The 7339-nt window shown below is 39.5% G+C and overlaps 1 non-coding gene across 1 annotated transcript; it reads right to left on the bottom strand.

The window, feature by feature from the left end:
• Window positions 1-4172: 4172 nt before the first annotated feature.
• LOC130937786 (small nucleolar RNA R71) lies at window positions 4173-4280 on the bottom strand. Its single transcript, XR_009068986.1, has one exon. It is a non-coding gene; the product is annotated as a small nucleolar RNA R71 (small nucleolar RNA).
• Between the last annotated feature and the right edge of the window lie 3059 nt (window positions 4281-7339).

Genomic DNA, 7339 nt, shown 5'->3' on the forward strand with positions numbered 1-7339 from the left:
TCATTACTTGGGTGTCTTTGTTTTTTCTTTTTGTAGTTCTTTATGGGTGTTGTGGTCATGACTTCTGTTGCATTAGTGGATTAAAATGTTTTGCATGATTTCATTGCAACCATAGTACATTATGGTAACTAATGTTGCTTTGTGGGATGTTACATTGCTCTTTTTCCACTTATTTGTGTACTACAAATAAGATGCTCACCAAGTGTTTGAGGAAAAGCATACATGATTTCTTGAGCTCATTTTGACTCTTGCTTCCCAACTATGTGCTTTTTCTCAGTAGCTTGACTATTCTTAGGAGCATCGGCCACACTACTCTTCATAGTTTACATTCTACTTACTCACCTTACCATGACTTGCTTTCCGTCCTTGGTATTTGGGGGGTGTATGCTTCTCATGCCTCTTACTTGCATGCTTAAACCGCCCCTATACCACATGCTAGTGATTTGCCTTGTTTAACAAATGTTGTCTTAGTTACATGTTGTAGCTGTCATGTAGTGAGGTGATGAGCGGATAATTTGTACGCTTTTTGGCATTGTTTTTAGTATGATTTTGGTAGTTTTAGTTGAGTTCTTAGTATATTTTTATTAGTTTTTAGTTAAAATTCACTTTTCTAGACTTTACTATGAGTTTGTGTGTTTTTCTGTGATTTCAGGTATTTTCTGGCTGAAATTGAGGGATCTGAGCAAAAATCTGATCTAGAGACTCAAAAGGACTGCAGATGCTGTTGGATTCTGACCTCCCTGCACTCGAAGTGGATTTTCTGGAGCTACAGAAGCCCAATTGGCGCGCTCTCAACGGCGTTGGAAAGTAGACATCCTGGGCTTTCCAGCAATATATAATAGTCCATACTTTGCCCAAGATTTGATGGCCCAAACCGGCGTTCAAAGTCACCTACAGAAATTCCAGCGTTAAACGCCGGAACTGGCACCTAATTGGGAGTTAAACGCCCAAACTGGCATAAAAGCTGGCGTTTAACTCCAAGAAGAGTCTCTACACGAAAATGCTTCATTGCTCAGCCCAAGCACACACCAAGTGGGCCCGGAAGTGGATTTTTATGTCATTTACTCATCTCTGTACACCCTAGGCTACTAGTTCTCTATATATAGGACCTTTTACTATTGTATTTATCATCTTCGGACATCTAGTTCTTAGATCAGATCTTGGTTCTTCTGGTTCCCTCTCTGGGGCCGAGACCAATGATCACTTTTGTTCTTATGTATTTTCAACGGTGGAGTTTCTACACACCATAGATTAAGGTGTGGAGCTCTGCTGTACCTCGAGTATTAATGCAATTACTATTGTTCTTCCATTCAATTCCACTTGTTCTTTATCCAAGATATCACTTGTTCTTCAACCTGAGGAAGGTGATGATTGACGCCCATCACCATTCTCACCCATGAACAAGGTGACTGACAACCATTCTTGTTCTACAAGCATCTGAGGCTTAGTGAATATCTCTTGGATTCTTCGGAGTCTTCGTGGTATAAGCAGGACCTGATGGCGGCATTCAAGAGAATCCGGAAGGTCTAAACCTTGTCTGTGGTATTCTGAGTAGGATTCAATGACTGAATGACTGTGACGTGCTTCAAACCTATAACCTACTGGGCGTTAGTGACAGACGCAAAAGAGTGATTCTATTCCGGTAGGGGAGGGAACCAAACCGGTGACTGGCAGCACTGTGACAGAGTGTGTGCATTAGCTTTCACTGCGCGGATGGGAGGTAGCTGCTGACAACAGTGAAACCCTACACGAGCTTGCCATGGAAAGGAGTAAGAAGGATTGGACGAAGACAGTAGGAAAGCAGAGAGACGGAAGGGAAGGCATCTTCATACGCTTGTCTGAAGCTCTTACACCAATGATATACATAAGTATCTCTATCTTTATCTTTATGCTTTATTCGTTTATCACTCTACCCATTTGAGTCTGCCTGACTGAGATTTACAAGATGACCATAGCTTGCTTCATACCACCAATCTCCGTGGGATCGACCCTTACTCGCGTAAGGTATTACTTGGACGACCCAGTGCACTTGCTGGTTAGTTGTGCGAAGTTGTAGTGATCACAATTTCGCGCACCAAGTTTTTGGCGCCGTTGCCGGGGATTGTTTGAGTATGGACAACTGACGGTTCATCTTGTTGCTTAGATTAGGTATTTTTTTTCTTCAGAGTTCTTAAGAATGAATTCTAGTGTTTCAAGGTGATGTTCTTATCATCACCAAAGCTGATTGATCATCATCAATTTAGCTCTTGAATGCAATGTCCTGCTGAAGCTTAGCCGGCCATGTCTAATTCCTTTAGACTAAAGCTTTAGACTAACATTGCATGATTCCTGGAATTCTCATTAAGAATTTTGATACCTTTATTTTCCTTTTCACTTAATTTTCGAAAAAACCCAAAAAATTACAAAATCATAAAATCCAAAAATATTTTTTGTCTAGAGTCTCATCTTAAGTTTGGTGTCAATTGCATGTTTCTGTTTTTCTTGCATTTTTCGAATCTATGCAGGTGTCTTCACTAATCTTCAAGTTGTTCTTGATGATTTCCTTGTTTTGATCTTTGAATTCTATTGACTTGAGTGTTTTGTTGTTCCTCATATGCATTCTCATTTTGTTAGTGTCAATAATATACAAACTGCTAAGTTTGGTGTCTTGCATGCATTGTTATTTGATTCTTATTGCATTTTGATTATTAAAAATCCAAAAATATTTTTAATTTGTGTCTTTTCAAGTCAATGATACAAAGAATTGAAGATTCAGAACATACTGCAGAGGAATTATACAGAAAAAGCTGAGCATTCAAAAATGCCCAGTGAAGAAGGCAGACTGGCGTTTAAACGCCAGCCAAGGCACCTGGTTGGGCGTTTAACGCCCAAAGAGGTAGTAGTTTGGGCGTTAAACGCCAGAATGTGCACATTCTGGGCGTTTAACGCCAGGATGGCACAAGGGGGAAGATTTTGTTCTCAAAATCAATTTTTTTCAAGTTTTCAAAGTTTTTCAAAATCAAATCTTTTTCAAATCAAATCTTTTCAATGAAATCTTTTTCAAAATCAATTTCTTTCCTTTTTCAAAGATACTTACTAACAATTAATGATTTGATTGAACATTTTTTGCCTTTTCTGTTAAGGAAGGTTTTATGTTTGAATCATATCTTTTCTTGTTAGGCAAGTCATTAATTTTTAAAATCAAATCTTTTTAAAATTGTTTTCAAATCATATCTTTTAAAATTGTTTTCAAATCATATTTTCTCAATCACATTTTTTAAATCAATCATATCTTCTTAACCACATCTTTTCCAAAATAGTTTTCAATCAAATCTTTTTGATTTCTAATTTCAAAATCTTTTTCAAAAATCACTTGATTTCTTTTTCACTCTTATTTTCGAAAATCAATTAAGTGTTTTTCAAAATGTTTTCAAAATCTTTTACTTAATTTTCGAAAATTACTTCCCTTCTTCTCACATCCTTCTACTTTTGGACTAACACTATCCCTTAATGCAAAATTCGAACTCCATCTTCTTTGATAAGTTCGAATTTTCTACCTCTGTCTTCCATTTTTCTTCCTCTGACACTTCAAGGAATCTCTATACTGTGACATAGAGGATTCCATATTTTCTTGTTCACTTCTCTTTCATATGAGCAGGAACAAAGACAAAGGCATTCTTGTTGAAGCTGACCCTGAATCTGAAAGGACCTTGAAGCGAAAGCTAAGAGAAGCTAAGACTCAACTCTCTGTTGAGGACCTGACCGAATTCTTCAAGGAAGAAGAACCCATGGCAGCTGAAAACAACAACAATGCCAACAATGCAAGGAAGGTGCTGGGTGACTTTACTGCACCTACTCCCAATTTCTATGGGAGAAGCATCTCTATCCCTGCCATTGGAGCAAACAACTTTGAGCTTAAGCCTCAGTTAGTTTCTCTAATGCAACAGAATTGCAAGTTCCATGGACTTCCAATGGAAGATCCTCATCAGTTTTTAGCTGAATTCTTGCAAATCTGTGACACTGTCAAGACTAATGGGGTTGACCCTGAGGTCTACAGACTTATGCTATTCCCTTTTGCTGTAAGAGACAGAGCTAGGACATGGTTGGAATCTCAACCTAAGGAAAGCCTGGACTCATGGGAAAAGCTAGTCAATGCCTTCTTGGCAAAGTTCTTTCCACCTCAAAAATTGAGTAAGCTTAGAGTGGAAGTCCAAACCTTCAGACAGAAGGATGGAGAATCCCTCTATGAAGCTTGGGAAAGATACAAACAATTAATCAGAAAATGTCCCTCAGACATGCTTTCTGAATGGAGCATCATAGGTATCTTCTATGATGGTCTCTCTGAACTATCCAAGATGTCTTTGGATAGCTCTGCTGGAGGATCTCTTCATCTGAAGAAGACGCCTACAGAGGCTCAAGAGCTAATTGAAATGGTTGCAAATAACCAATTCATGTACACTTCTGAAAGGAATCCTGTGAACAATGGGGCTAATCAGAAGAAAGGAGTTCTTGAGATTGATACTCTGAATGCCATTTTGGCTCAGAATAAAATATTGACTCAACAAGTCAATTTGATTTCTCAAAGTCTGTCTGGAATGCAAAAAGCACCAAACAGTACTAAGGATGCTTCATCTGAGGAAGAAGCTTATGATCCTGAGAACCCTTCAATGGAAGAGGTGAATTACCTAGGAGAACCCTATGGAAACACCTATAATTCTTCATGGAGAAATCACCCAAATTTCTCATGGAAGAATCAAGAGAGACCTCAACAAGGTTTTAACAATAATGGTGGAAGAAACAGGTTTAGCAATGGCAAGCCTTTTCCATCATCTTCTCAGCAACAGACAGAGAGTTCTAAGCAGAATACCTCTGACTTAGCAACAATGGTCTCTGATCTAATAAAAACCACTCAAAGTTTCATGAATGAAACAAGGTCCTCCATCAAAAATTTGGAAGGACAAGTGGGTCAGCTGAGCAAGAAAGTTACTGAACTCCCTCCTAGTACTCTCCCAAGTAATACAGAAGAAAATCCAAAAGGAGAGTGCAAAGCCATAACCATGGCCGAATATGGAGAGGAAAGAGAGGAGGTGGACGCCACTGAGGAAGACCTCAATGGGCGTGCACCAATCTCCTATGAGTTCCCCAATGAGGAACCATGGGAATCTGAGGCTCAAAATGAGACCATAGAGATTCCATTGGACTTACTTCTGCCTTTCATGAGCTCTGATGAGTATTCCTCCTCTGAAGAGGATGAGTATGTCACTGAAGAGCAAGTTGCTAAATACCTTGGAGCAATCATGAAGCTAAATGACAAGTTATTTGGAAATGAGACTTGGGAAGATGAACCTCCCTTGCTCACCAAAGAACTGGATGACTTGTCTAGGCAGAAATTACCTCAAAAGAGACAAGATCCTGGGAAGTGCATGGATGAATCTATCATCCTTGGCAGACCCTTCCTAGCCACAGCAAAGGCTGTGATTGATGTTGATAGAGGAGAGTTGATCATTCAAGTGAATGAAGAATCCTTGGTGTTTAAGGCTCAAGGATATCCCTCTGTCATCATGGAGAGGAAGCATGAAGAGCTTCTCTCAAATCAGAGACAAACAGAGCCCCCACAGTCAAACTCTAAGTTTGGTGTTGGGAGGCCACAACCAAACTCTAAGTTTGGTGTTGAACCCCCACATTCAAACTCTAAGTTTGGTGTTGGGAGGTTCTAATATTGCTCTGATCATTTGTGAGGCTCCATGAGAGCCATCTGTCAAGCTACTGACATTAAAGAAGCGCTTGTTGGGAGGCAACCCAATGTTTTATAATTAACTATTTCCTTTTGTTATTTTATCTTTTTTGTAGGTTGATGATCATAAGAAGTCACAAAATCAATGAAAAAAGCAAAAACAGAATGAAAAATAGGAAGAAAAACAGCACACCCTGGAGGAAGAACTCACTGGCGTTTAAACGCCAGTGAGGCTAGCAGTTGGGCGTTTAACGCCAGAAAGGGGCACCAGACTGGCGTTAAACGCCAGAAAAGGGCAAGAACCTGGCGTTAAATGCCAGGAATGGGCACCAGCCCGGCGTTTAACGCCAAAAATGGCTCAAAACGTGATTTTGAGCAACATATGGTGCAGGGATGACTTTTCCTTGACACCTAAGGATCTGTGGACCCCACAGGATCCCCACAACCCCCTCACCTATCAAATCCCATCTCTCTCTTCACCACTCACCTCCATAAAACCCCACTTATCTCACCATCCAAATTCAAACCACTACTTCTTCCCCTTTTGGCCTAACCACAAAGCCATCTCCCTCTCCTCCATTTCTTCTTCTTCTACTCCCTTCTTTCTTCTTTTGCTCGAGGACGAGCAAACCTTTTAAGTTTGGTGTGGTAAAAGCATTGCTTTTTGTTTTTCCATAACCATTTATGGCATCCAAAGCCGGTTCAACTGAGAAGGCATGACCTCAAGCCCATCACTAGGAAGAAGATGGAGCAAACAAGAGACCCCTCTCATCAAGAAATCCCTGAGATACCTCAAGGGATGCACTTTCCTCCACAAGACTATTGGGAGCAACTGAACACCTCCCTAGGAGAATTAAGTTCCAACATGGGACAACTAAGGGTGGAGCACCAAGAACATGCCATCCTCCTCCATGAAATTAGAGAAGATCAAAGGATCATGAGAGAGGAGCAACAAAGACAAGGAAGAGACATTGAGGAGCTCAAGCACTCCATAGGATCTTCAAGAGAAAGAAAGAGCCGCCATAACTAAGGTGGACCCGTTCTTTAATCTCCTTGTTCTTTATTCTTCTGTTTTTCGAAAATTATGCTTTATGCTTATCCATGATTGTGTCTTATGATCATTAGTGTCTATGCCTTAAAGCTATAAATATGAATCCATCACCTTTCTTAAATGAAAACTGTTTTTATCACAAAAGAACAAGAAGTACAGGATTTCAAATTCATCTTTAAAACTAGCTTATTTAGTTTGATGTGGTGGCAATACTTGTTGTTTTCTGAATGTATGCTTAAACAGTGCATATGTCTTTTGAATTTGTGGTTCATGAATGTTAAAATTGTTGGCTCTTGAAAGAATGATGAAAAAGGAGACATGTTACTGAGGATCTGAAAAATCATAAAAATGATTCTTGAAGCAAGAAAAAGCAGTGAATACAAAAAAAAAAAAAAGAGAGAGAAAAAGAAGGAGAAAAACGAAAAAAAAAGGGGAGAAAGAAAAAGAAAAGAAAGAAATAAAGTTGTGATCCAAGGCAAAAAGAGTGTGCTTAAGAACCCTGGACACCTCTAATTGGGGACTTTAGCAAAGCTGAGTCACAATCTGAAAAGGTTCACCCAATTATGTGTCTGTGG

The sequence above is a fragment of the Arachis stenosperma genome, chromosome 6 (genome assembly GCF_014773155.1).
Source record: "Arachis stenosperma cultivar V10309 chromosome 6, arast.V10309.gnm1.PFL2, whole genome shotgun sequence".
NCBI classification, from domain to species: Eukaryota; Viridiplantae; Streptophyta; class Magnoliopsida; order Fabales; family Fabaceae; genus Arachis; species Arachis stenosperma.